General features: G+C 42.9%; 1 long non-coding RNA gene across 3 annotated transcripts; it reads right to left on the minus strand.

Annotated features, from left to right (window-relative positions):
• Positions 1-6,219: 6,219 nt before the first annotated feature.
• On the minus strand, positions 6,220-11,618 carry LOC123110991 (uncharacterized). 3 transcript variants are annotated; one of them, XR_006453982.1, is made up of 4 exons: positions 10,941-11,618; positions 7,915-8,015; positions 7,111-7,162; positions 6,220-6,576 (listed from the first exon to the last, which is right to left on the minus strand). It is a non-coding gene; the product is annotated as an uncharacterized lncRNA (long non-coding RNA). The 3 variants fall into 3 exon arrangements; XR_006453984.1 differs by having other exon boundaries at positions 7,915-8,185; XR_006453983.1 differs by having other exon boundaries at positions 7,915-8,188.
• Between the last annotated feature and the right edge of the window lie 2,143 nt (positions 11,619-13,761).

Genomic DNA, 13,761 nt, shown 5'->3' on the forward strand with positions numbered 1-13,761 from the left:
TTTCGGGATGGTCATCAAGACAAAGGTCCGTTGGGATACATTGGATAAAACATGCTTTTATGACAGGTGACGTCATGACGGGTTACCACAAATCCAGAGGATGGCGTCATGGCGGGTTACAAAAGTTTCATAAAGGCAGAAGATCTTTTCCTTAAGTGTCGAATATTGACATGAAACCAGTTCAAATCAATTTGGGGCCTAATGTTGGGGATATAACTATTGCTATGACCCGCCCAGGAGGGGCCGGGTTATACTTGCAAATATTCTTGAAGCTCAAAGACCCAGGATATAGATGGCGGTTTAGTTAAGGGCCCAAGGCCCAGAGGCGACTTAAGGCCCGTAGTGATAAACCGCCATGTATGCGTGACTTGTATTGTAAGGCAAGAATAGTTAAGAGACCGAGCCGGACACTATTTATGCGCCGGCCGGGACTCTGCAGAGCTGTTGGGCGTCGACCTCAGTATATAAAGGGATGTCCTGGCGGCGGTTCAGGGCAGGTAACATCAACTCGAGAGCTAGGTCAAGCGCTTCGCTCCCGGGTTATCGAGACATAAGCAATCCCACTCAAAACTGGATCGCAGGCTTTTACCTTCACCGTAAGGGGCCGAACCAGTATAACCCTTTTGTCCTTTGTCCCGATTAACCCCTTTAAGCTTCCTAGTTGCGATGGCTCCACGACTAAGTCCTTGCGCTAGGACATCTGCCGTGACAATTCCACGACATATAGGGAGCAAGAGAAAGCCGCAGAAGACGGGGCATCGACCTGTGGCGGCATGGCGCAGAAGCACTACAACTGCAGTGAGCCACGCCGGTGGGATGGGGTCCAGGCACTGGCTGGATGTTGCCCATCCCAACGCGAGGAAGGGGAGGGTTGGGGCGACGGGATGGGTCGGCGGGGCTGGACACACCGCGCGGGGAGGTGGGATGCTTCACTGGGAGGTGGACGTGTCGCGCCATGGCGACGGTGGTCGGGTCGGATCCGGCAGTAAGAGGCGGCTCAGGGTGGCGGCGCGCAGACATGGGGCATGAGGCGGCGGCGCGCGGCGGCAGGGCATGGGGCGGCGGCGCGCGGAGACAGGGCATGGGCAGCGGTGCAAGGCGGCGGGCCATGGGGTGGTGGCGTGCTGGAGATGAGATCGGGAAGGGTTCGGGGGTGAGTGGGTTTGTAGGATGGGCGGTTTCCTTTTTCTTTTTCTTTTTGATGATTGGCCCGGTTATGCCTGGTGGGCTTCATTCGATCGCGTGCCTATATAAGGCCGAGGGGTAATATCACTTGTTCCAAAATGACTTCGCAAATCGGACAGCAAAATTACCACAGCATGTTGGTGCCATGTCATGACACCAAGCCAAGTTTCATGATTTTCATGCGTGTTTTGGATTTACAGGAATTAAAAAACCAAGTTTCACAATGTTTCCGGCCAAGCCACGATGCCCAGATGTTTGAATTTCATTCTCATTTCTTGCATGGGACCTAGAAATTCACCCAAGGACACACATGTGACTTTTCAACGAACTTTGATGCACTGAAGCATGTGCTTGATGTTCAAATTTGAATTATGCATATTAAATGACCAGAAAATCAATTCATGTATAAAAAGGCCAGACGAACCTGGAATAATTCCAAAATTTAACACGACACTCAAATAGTTCTATGTTGCTTCTATAAAGAAAATCAGGGGGGAGCCAGCGTACATCGTTTCGCACCCAAAGGTGACACATTCCCTCTCAGAACCACGAGGCTTCTTGAGAAAAGCTCCGGTTTTTTAAGAAGCTTATGTAAAAACATGTTCCAATTCGGCCAAATTTTTTACCACAACATGTTAGTGCCATGACAGGACACCATGCCAAGTTTCATGATTTTCAAGCGAGTTTTGGATTTACAGGAATTTAAAAACCAAATTTCTTAATGTTCTCGGCCAAGCCATAACGCCCAGATGTTTGAATTTCATTCCCATTTCCTTCATGGGACCTAGAAATTCACCCAAGGACACACATGTGATTTTTCAACCAACTTTGGTGCACTGGAGCATGTGCTTGCTGTTCAAATTTGAACTATGCACCTTAAATGACTAGAAACTCAGTTAATGTATAAAAAGGCCAAACGAACCCAGAATAATTCCAAAATTTAACACGGCACTCATATAGTTCGATGTTGCCTTTGTAAAGAAAATCAGGGGGAGGCATCGTATACAGTTTTGCACACAAAGGTGACACGTTCCCTCTCGGACCCACGAGGCTTCTTGAGAGAAGCTCCGGTTTGCAAGAAGTTTATACCAAAACTTGTCCCAATTCGGCCAAATTTTATACGTATAAAAATAGGGTTCAGATTATCCCGAACAGCTCGCTACCTAGACCAATGTAATATGACTTGAATTCAACATAAAGTGGATACAAATATTTGAATTGGAGATCGTATGGTACATGTAGTTCATATTGAAATATGATTACTACTATATGCATGTTTTTTGTTATCAAGACAATATTTAAATGATGGTGTAACTTGACAACAATCATATTCAAATAAGGAAATTGATTCAAATTTAGTCCATATGGTAGACGACGATATATATGACAAATTTTATCTACAAGCAGTGGTAGTTACCACCTAGTTCTTTGAGCTCCACGTGTCCTCCTCAAACGTAGCTGCAAGCGAACCGAGTGCTGGGCAATCGATTGTGGGCAGAACCCGCTAACCCGTCAGCTTCCTTATTTAACAGTTGGTGATAATATATTTTGTAGATAAAGCAATCCCTGATTTTTAGGTGGGAAGGTATGCGTACCTAGCCAACTAATCATGGGTTGAGCTAGCTATAAAGGGGGAGTTGGAGTTTCGTGTGAGGCGGATAACATCTTCGATCATTTTTGTTCACTTAATTAAATAATTTGTGACGCAGTTTGTTCAACTAGCTCCTTAGTTCATGCCTACGTGCATGGAACAACTTGTTTTTTTCTTTTAAGATTGCATGGAACAACTTGCTGATGAGTACATGTACGTGAACTTCACACAGTGGTTTTTCAAGTTGGATTGAAGAAACTCTTCTACGTGGAGTACGCAATTTTTAATTAAAAAAATAGTATGGAGTATGTGCTTTGTGAATGGATAAACAATGTACATTGTGGCGCCTTTTCAGTACATACAAATTTATGGTTTATGTGCCGGCGGGTGGGTTGAATATATTATTTAACGTATACCCTCCTGGGTTGCTCAAATTTACGTGTACACTTCCATGTAGTATGTAAAAATTGACGCGGTCGGGTAGTAGTATGGTTGTGAATTATCACTCTCAAGTATTTGTTTTGCCTCGGCCAAAGAAAACCTTTGTCCATCTTTTTATGGATAAACATATGTCCATTTTGTTTCTTAACTAGACAAGAATGACTTACTTTTGCAAAAAAGAAGATTCTGTGGTAGTATGGAGTACATGTATATTCTTAGCTAGCAGTATGTACTTCAAATATGAGTGTGTGCAAATGTGCATACTTCTAATCAGAGTATGGAGTATATAATATACTATTATTCTAATAAATGATGGAGTATATAATATACTGCTATTCTAGGAATATGCACGTTGTAGAGTACAGAGTATGGAGTATGGAGTATCTCTAAAAAGGAGTATAAAGTATGGAGTATCTCTAAAAAGGAGTATGAAGTATGGAGTATGTCCAATTAAGGAGTATATTTTCAAAAATAAAGAGTATGTTCCCACAAAAACAGATATTCTAAGAGGAGTACTCCAATAAAAAGAAATACATACATCTTGATACTGATCAAATATACTAGAGTATGCATGTGTTTGTTCTATCGTGTTTTCACGTACAAGCATAAGATTGGAAAAATGAAAAATCTGCCAAGATCCTACATATTCAAGCAACTGTAACTACTAGCTAGAACATGACTGAGCTAGAAGAGACAATATGGGAATAGAACTTCAACACATTGCTTCTTGAACTTGTGGTGCTGCATGCTCATGCACGTACGTATACTGATCTGTAACTTGGGAACTGGATTGGGGGTCAGGTCGTGCTAGACGTGATGATAGCTGGGTTGGGCATGTTCCGGATCATAGGGTCAATGTAGCAGAAAATTGATGAGCTCTTCGACGACCGCGGCGGCGATGGAGAGCACATGTCAACGACGGCTGGTTGGCATGCAGTATAATAGTACCACACATCATCGGAGGAAGTCACCAATCAAATAGGAGCGGCCGGCCGGCTGTGCCGTCATCGGCGACGGCTCCATGGTGGTGACGCCATGGCCGGCGTACAGTTCGAGAAGAAATTAATGTGCGATGATGGCCTTCATGTGATTGTGCACTTGGTCGGCCTGCGGCTGCCTTGCTCGTTGGCTGACTCGTTGCTCCTTACCCTCACATCAGAATCTTCGTAATGATGCCGCGGAACTCATGCGTGAACTGCAGCAGGTCGATGCATGCAAAGGCAGCCCATCATAGGTGCATGTTTGCCATGCTGTAGATCAACGATGAATTCATATTAGATAAGAAACAAAATCAGGAAGAGTATAGAAGATTTTGTTTGCCAGATGAATAGCTTACAACATGCATCCATGCTCCTAATCCTAATCGCCTGCAGTTGCTGCCGAGTCGACAACTGCGGTAACAAAATTTATTTCGGCCAGTATCGGATCCTTTGATCTCCTAATGGTGAGATGCCATGAAACGTCCTGCATGCCGGCCGGCAGATTCGTTAGATAGGTATATCGAATTCTGGGATAAACGATGGCGATCAGTACGCCGGGATAACCACCAATTAAACTAATGAATATAATTAATAATAGTATCAAACGCGGTTGGGTGGAGCCTATCTTAACCCGTTAAGGTTTTGTAGCGGTCTAAGAAAAAAAAACTAGCTCGGATCTAAGCAAGGAATATCGACAGTGGATTCCTAGGTGGTCGTTACCACTAGGTGGTAGAAACCATTTTTTTAACGAAACTGAATATTATTCTGTTACCCTACTTAAACTGATGAGTTTGAGCGGTTGAACTGATGCTTTCCTTTTCCCCTTGAAAATGGTCTTCTTTGGCTCAAATTTTTTTGAATTATTTTTTGTTGAAACGGGGCGTGTAATATATTGCTGAAAATCTCTTGACATCTACATTATAGTCATTTAACTTTTTTTTTGCAAAAAAATTATCGTTTAAGAGCAGTTTTGAAAGAAAAAACGCTTTTTTCAAAACCAAAAAAGCGAATCGTTTTTGGACTCAATTTTCAAACGGTTTGTCGGAATGGAGCAAATAAGATGGTGTTGGAAAGCTGGTAAAAATCCGCATCTTCCATATATCTATTGTTTTTTCAAATTCTATACAATTTAAAAGTAATTTGAAAACGGTAAAATTTTGGGCGAAATGTGTTTTCGCGTTTTTTTGCAAACCGTTTGTCGGATTGACGCAAATGATACAGTGTTGGAAAGCTATGGAAAATGCGCAACGTTTTTGTATTGAAATGTTTTTCTAATTCCTTGTGGTTTAAAAACGAATTCAAATACGGTCAAATTTGATTTCAAACGCGATTTTTATAAAAAAATGTCAAAATGGGGCAAATAATATACCGTTGGATAGCTATCGAAAATGCAAAACTTAGTCATGTTGAACGTTTTCTCTACTTCGCAACCGTTTAAGAGTAATTTTGAATAAGGTGAAACCCACCATGTTGTTTTTTCCCTGTAAAAAAATAGAGTACTCGTACTGATCTATGTCTGTGTTTGTACCGAGGTATTTTTCACAGAGTAGTTTTGAATACGGTGATACCGGTTGTGCTATTTTTTTTTTATTTTTCAAAAACATAGTACTCGAACTGATCTCCTTTATGGGATTGTTCTTTACTATATTATCGTCCGCGAACTTGCATGGTTTATATCGTTGAACTGAATGATATTTTCTTTCATCAGTTTACTGCCCATTTTTTCATCACTTGAAAGAGTCATTAATAATTTACTTACTGTAGCACATGAACTCCTCACGCAATAATACATGAACTACTAGGAACATAAATTTTCAACGAGCACTTAAAAACATAAAACATTACACAAAGAGAAGCACTAAACAGTGAATGTGAAAATGACTCCCACATCCATCATATACTGGGAGCTTCCACTCAAACTTACAGTACCAGAGAATTTGTACTTCTCAAAAATAACCACTAAAGTTCTTTTTGTGCAATAAATTTTTAGAGGTATGATATTCACAGTAAAAAATTCCACAATAATGTAACTGCAGAGGCTGTAATTGGATTTTTCTTCCGATAAACAGTGGTGCTATAAGTCACATGTTACAGCTACAACATACAAAACCAAAAATTGTACAAAACTCATACATTTCAGACCAAAGATTTTAGTGCAAAAACAGTAGAAAATTATACATGGACCGAGTCCTTGTGTTTTCTTTCTTCAGTGTCCAGATCATACCGAAAAAACATACACCTAACACATGCACTGCACACACAAGTGCAAACTCTCATAGTAGATTTTGTTTTGCGAACTCCTAGAGTTCTTGTGTTTTGAACTCCTCTGGTTGAACCTCCCATTGAAATAGAGTCTTTGCCATAATATACAATCTGCAACTGAGCATCACATGTGTGTTTAGTTTAAATTCCAGGAATTATCACTAAGGAATAGTTCAAAAGCAACCACACACAAGTTCAACAGAAGCACATGGCAAAAACTATCTACAAAAGGTAGCACAGGCACAAAAGTTTAGTACTAGTAAGCTACAATTAGACAAGTTTACAATTAACCGAAGTTAACTGGAAACATAAATATAGATGCAAGTTCCAACTTTTTTCATGAACTGATGTGGATGAGATGTAACCCAAACCAATAGGTGATTTGCGAACTTATGAGAAATAATTCTGTTAAACACCTAGCTTCAGTACAATCATCTATGAAAAGTTATCTAGTTCCAAATTATGACCTTGAAGAATAATTCTCATAAGCATTAGAACAAGCATGTAGAAGAGTGTTGAGGGCACACATAATTTTGGGGTATTTCCTCAAGCTTCTACACTTCTTTTTAAGTAGACAAAAATGATGAAAGGAAACACACTTTGTAAGATGTACTGAAAAAGCCTAAAAAGGTGAAGTGAAATGTTTTGAACCTCCAAGAAGCCTCTCGACGAACTGAAACTTTGTGTATCCCAGGAGGTTGACCTGCAGAGGAGCACGAACTAGAACATTAAGCATCAACTTCTACAACTTATATACACAGGAAACGTGAATTTCTACATCTTGTTTTGAACTTCTAGTAAAAGATCAAGTATTCATTAAACCAAACAAGGGTGATGGGAGTTGAACAAGATCCCTCAGCCTCATCTCTAAACATTACCCTTTAATCTTCCTGAACTGAATTCCTCTCATCTATGTACATTGGCAATGGACTACTCGTGCACAAGTAGATGTACTGCTCTCCTGGGACAGAGGGGCGAAGTGTGTGCCTCCTGAGCTGCAGGGTCGAACTACTTCGGGTTGTGTCATTGAACGACCCGGTGTGGCGGCGGTGAACGGTATGGGAAGTGCGACGATGAAGCCCCACCGGCAGTGGCAGGAGGCTCGACGCAATCGCCTAGTAGCTGCAACGGTGAACTGCTTGGGCGGCCGGGTTGGACTGCTGGTCGCCTAATTCATTATCCAACAAATGTGCTCGCCTAATTCCAGGTACAACCTGTGAAGGTCCTAGAACATCTAATTCATTATCCAATGAATTTTCTTGCCTAATGACTTGTTTATTATCACTGACACCGATCCATTATGACGGCCTACGAAAGAAAGGTTCTTGCTTTCTTCCCTCAGGTCTGAATCAAGAGCACCCGTAGTTTAATTCAAAATAAAATGACAGTTCGAATGGAGGCACAAAGATCTTTACAGTCGGGAGCTGGAGAGGAGAAATTTTGAGCAGGGTGTACCTCACGATGGCTGGGGAAGGGGCGCTGCGATGGTACACGGCCTCGGGCGGCGGGTTTGGTGTGCATCTCCCTGTATCAGTGTTGACACTCCCTCTTGTTTCCTGTCAAGAAAGAAGAATGAGGTCACCAATGGCGTTTTCAAGGGAATTAATTAGCATGCATTTCATCGACATGAGCGGCTCGCTGGATCGGTAGCTCTACAGGAGCTCATGAATACACCACGACTCCAGCAGCAAAGCCCTGAGTAGTCCACCCTCTACATCTTCCCCTTCTACTTTTGAAACCAGAAAAAATGAAACAACTCGTCGGTACATGAAGAATGAGAGAAAGGAAAGTCAAAAGAACTTAAGCATCCTACAACTACTTCTGCAATTTATCCTAATCCCTTTTGCTCAGTGCTTGAAATGTCCTACAATAATCAGGAAATAGAAAGGAAAGTGGTGAGAGCTTTCGGTTGAACTTTCAACGCTTTGTCTTTTGAACTTATATGACCTTATTAGTTCTTTGTTTTAAAAATTGTAAATACAATGTTCCTAATCTGAAATAAAACATTTTTTCTGGGAAAGTGAAAACAATGAGACACCGAACCCTCTCTCTAATACACACAGAACTGATGGTAGAATACATAGCGAGTTGCTAATAATGTTTTTGATTTTCCCCTTAGGAAACATGATCTTTTCTTCTTATGATATATAAAACAAAACTATCTCTCCAACACACATCGAACTATTCGCACATTTCTCTGTGGATTGAGGAAAGAATACATAGTGAAATAACATTTACTAGTACTAGTCTTGAGAAAACAAGAGCTCAAATGCCAAGCAAGGAGTTTTTGTGTTAGGTTTGAACTGATAGCCTACCTGTAAGTAAACCAAGGATCACATAATACTGCCCTGGAAGATCAAAGCCAGTAAGTTACCAAGGATGATGATTCGTTTTGGTGCTGTTATGGTACTGTTACTCATACATTTCTTTATTTCAGAACTGGCAATAGAATTATGATTGTCTATTTGAGAATCAGATTCAAAACTGGCAATCTATATATCTGGAAAGAAAGGTAACACAGCATGAATGCTTGATTATGTAATTTTTTTGCAACGAAAGCTACTATTGGAACTCATGTACCCTGTACAAGTTCGGTTCTGAAAATAAAATTAACAGTACAAGAAATAAATAATGAGAGTGCAGCTTTTGAAAATGTTGTGCTAATTCAATGCTAGGGTAGCAAAAAATAAAACATTACACATCATACTAATTGTAGTACAAAATGGTTCTTTTTTGCACATTTTTGTGGGTTAAGTTCATATGGCCAGTAGCTATCAAGGATTCAAGTGAACTCTCAGTAAAAGTAATTGTGTACTCCTCATGTAGAAATACCTGGACTTATTGTCACATGTGTTCTTTGTCATCCAGAACACAACAACGTTTTTCTATGCTACTCTCTCTGATCACTTAAGAATCACAAAAGGCTTGCAAACTGTGAGCTTGTACTCTCACTAACAATCAATAGGACTCTCATGTTTCTTGAGCACAGATCAACGGAAAACATCCAAAAACAAAATCTCTACTGTTTGCAAATGTTCCATAGAATATCTTATCATGAACGGACTGGTGAACTAACAGAGAATTTGTTTCCAGCAACCTTCCTAGCGGTTCAGGTTTTTTTATTTCTCGAGCTCTAATTTTTTAGCTTGCCCGACATCTAAACATGAACTAACACGATACTTCTGCTGATATTTTTCTGTCAATGAACTTCTACAATTTAGGTACTAGAACTCACTGATGCTATTTACTCTTCATTTTCAAGGCATTTTCAGTACATGCCAAACATTTGTTTTTTAAACACATCCACAGGTTAAACGGATCAGTACATGATGAAGAATGTCAGTTTTCAGAAGCAAAACTTGCACTAAATATGTTCAGAGAACATGAGGCTCTCATGTACTCTAGGCTACACACCAAACCTAGCTTTTACCATGATGCACCTTCTACTATGGAATGTAGACACGGAAATAAAACAATTTCTTATAAAGCTTCCTAGCCCATTCACTTCAACCTTTAGAAGAAAACTTATTTTTTGGGAGAATAGAAGATGATTTCTAAACTGCAGTACTTACCCCAGCGCTAGAGCTCATGGGGAAGAGGAGTGGACAAAGGAAAAAACATTTATGTAGGGTGTCTGCCATGTGAATTGGCCAAGGTATTTTTTGGGCAAACCTTTCTACCTAGTTGTTCGTACTTCATATGAACTTCCCAGCATTTTTTGTGCAATGAACTTGCTATCCCAGACTACTCTCTTCCCCTATCAACCTAATAAAACACTATTTTTTGGTGGAGTGCTCTAGTACCTGAACTACTCTCTTCCCACTTTGTCAAAACTCTGTTCCCGCTTTGTCAAAATTATGTACTTTTCTCGACTCTTGTATTTGAACTACTTAGAATATTTTAGTTGAACTCTTTCTAAAAGCAGTAAAACCAAGCGATGCCGTGGTAGCTAGGAACGAAAAAGAAAACAAAGAGAGCTAGCGAACATGCACTGCACCATTTCGCTTTGCCATGAGATGGCCATGGAGCTAGGCGATCTTTGATGGCCCTACAAAGGCATTACGTAACTGATTGTGCAAGAAACAGGAGAAAAAAGTTCAGTAGCGACACTGGCTCACCAGCAAAAAAAGACATATACTACAGAATGTGCCAAAAACAAGAGAACCAACATTTTGGCACTAAACTGTCACCACTCACTATCGTAAAATGTGGAAGAAACAGAAGAACCACCATCAATAAAAATGTATGTGAAGTGGAGTGTTAGTTGGAAAGATTTAAATTTAGTATAACATGCATTTTATTATTTCAATATTCTAATTCAGAATTAAAATGTCCCAGGAGAGACAATTAGCAGCTCATGGCAAGACCTAAATCTGCTTGATCAGACATTATACAATTGTGCACTGAAATTCAGCTACTTAATTTTGGATAAGAATCACAATGTTGGATTTGAATGAAGATACAAATAGTATTAGACAAACCTCAGGATATAGCTCAGAGCTTCATTCGGCTAGGTATCATCAGTACACCCTCCATGTCAAGTTCTGAATTGAACATGTTTTGAAGTTGAGACAAACAAAGTCGCATTGGAGTTGACAGAGGGTGTTCATGCGCCGGGTTGTCGAGGCCACGTTGAACAGGCAGTGGTGGCAGAGGTGAACGGTCTAGGGTGGCGGAGGTGAATGGCCTGCACGTTGAGGCGGCGGGGACACATCGTCGGGAGGAGTGGGCGTGTCGCCGGCAGGAGGGGTGGGGGGGGGCGACCGCATCCTTGGGAGGAGGCGCGTCGCGCGTGGCGGCGATGGAGGTGCCGGGGTGGCTCCGATGGCGGCTGGTGGAAGCAAGTATGCCACGAGGGCGGGTGGAAGCCGAGGAGCCTGCGATGGCGGGTGGAAGAGGGAGGCGACGGCGGCGCGTGGAAGGGGGAGGCTGGCGGTGGCGCGTGGAAGGAGGAGTCTAGCAACAACGCGTGGAAGGAGGAGGCCGGTGACGACGCGTGGAAGCGGGAGGCCCGCGGCGACGCGTAGAAGGAGGAGGCTGGCGACGACGCCTGGAAGCGGGACACCGGCGGCAATGGGAGTTGTGGGTGGGTGGATCGGGATCTGGGAGATGCTGGAGGTCAGGAGGCGGGGTGGGCTTTTTTTTGGGGGGTGAGGTTTGGTCATCGGCTAGCTGCATCACGTCTATATAGGGACCGAAGGTAACATAATATTATTCTATTACTAGTAACAAAATAGGGTGGAGTAAAATGTTCATATAAGATGGAAGATCAAAATTTAGGACTACATCCATTATAAACCGCTAGATCACCTAACGATATATTCAAATTCAGCATAACGTGGATTCAAAAATTGAAATTCGAGAACCTGGCATTTGTAATCATATAAAAAGAGACATGACTCTTTCTTGTGGTGGGAATTGATTTGTGTTTTGTTTTTATTGAGGGAAGTGCGAATTGATTTGGTACTGTAGAGTCTAATCTTGTTCTTCCAAAAAAATTACATTTTTCTTTTAGTTTTTCAATGGCATTTATAGCAATATAGTAAAAGGGGACATGACTCTCTTGTGTCTTGTATGAATTGACTTTTTTGTACACGTTAAGTTTGTTTTGCCAAACATGGAATCCGCGCCTTGTTATCCCGAAATTTTCAAGCTCGAGTATCTTTTGTCTCTTCTGCTGCGAAACTCCCACCTATTCAACCCGCGCCATGCCTTGTTATCCCGAAATTTCGACGCGCGCGAAAACTCCCTCCTCATCCGAAATCGGTCCCGTAGCCTAGACACGTGAAATCCCCCTTCTACCCCTCATCCAGAAATGTCGCCTCGATGTCACGTGGTCAAAACCAGTGGGGGTACGTTCATAACTTACCCAACATTTCAGACAAGCGCGTCCCTAAGCCATGGTTCCCCCTACCTTCCACTTCGCCCCCCCACCATTCATACACCGAGGCCGCCAAAACCCGCGAAACCCCACGCTCCTCTGTCGGCCTCCCAAACGCTGCCCAGCCCGAGACTCTTCCTCGACGACGTCGTCCACAACAACAACTCAACGTCCCTCATCCACCGCACCGGATGAGGATCCGTCGTCGATCTCGTCGTCCACCTCCAAGGAGCCACCCCGACATTTGCCTCGTCTATCGTGCCACCTCCATCCCCACTGCATCGTCTTGACCTACCCCACCGGACTCGCAGCACCCTCACCAATTCCTCCGATGAAGCTGAGGCCTACTCGGCACCACCAAGGAGGTTCTGCACTCACTGCTGCATTTTATCTTTTATTAGATCGCACGGGCTATCGGTGCTCGATACCGAGCAGCCATGGCGGGTCTCCATCGACAGCGCCGTCACCGGCCACTTCCTCCATGGCATCTCTCCCCATGTCGTTGCTTCCTCAGCGAGGCATCCACACCAGCAATAGTTGTTGCTGCTCCGGCTCTCGCTCACGCCGCTGTTGTTGCTGCTCTGGCTCTCTCGCACTGTGGCTCTACTCTTACTGTCAATCGCGCTGCTGCACTACTCTTGCTTTCATTCATGCTGCTGCTCTGCTCTGCTCTTGCTGTCGGTAACACTGCTGCTCCGCTCTTGCTCTTGTTCGTGCTGCAGCTCTGCTCTTGCTCTCGTTCATGTTGTTGCTCTGCTCTGCTCTTGCTCTCGCTCGCGCTACTGCTGTTGCACGATCTGCGTCAGCTACAGGAGTTGCTGCTTTGGCACTCACTCCTGGTGCTGCTACATGAGCTGCTCTCTGCTAGTGCGTTCCCTGCTCGAGCGGCTGCTGATTTAGATCACTGCTTCTATGCTACCAGTGCTCGAAAGCCCTATACTTCTATGGCAGTTCAATCAATTTCATTAGTAAAATTCAGTTTCGACAGTAAAATTTAGTTTTGACTGTAAAGTTTAGTTTCTTCAACTAAGTTCGGAGTCAATAGTATTTACAGCATCTGTCGGAGCGGCCACAGCGCAGCTGATGCATTTTACGTCTAGCACTTTTTGGTGGTGTATTTTACATCATCTATTGCAGATGCTATTAGACTCCCACTTTAGATTAACGTTGTCTATCTTGTCCTGCTTCTGCCTTACCGTCGTACACCTCACCTGAGCTACTCCAAGGACGGAACCATCCATCACAGTGGATCGGAGCAGTACCCTCGGCGGCGTCCCTAGAGGCCTCAGATCTTCTTCCCCGCCTCTAACAGTCACACCAGCATCACCATCCTCCACGTCCAACCCAATGATGTTGAGGTCGACAAGGCTATGCCAAAGAGGTTGTGCACTCATCGCATCACTTTGTTACTCTACATTCAT

Source organism: Triticum aestivum, chromosome 5B (genome assembly GCF_018294505.1).
Source record: "Triticum aestivum cultivar Chinese Spring chromosome 5B, IWGSC CS RefSeq v2.1, whole genome shotgun sequence".
NCBI lineage: Eukaryota > Viridiplantae > Streptophyta > Magnoliopsida > Poales > Poaceae > Triticum > Triticum aestivum.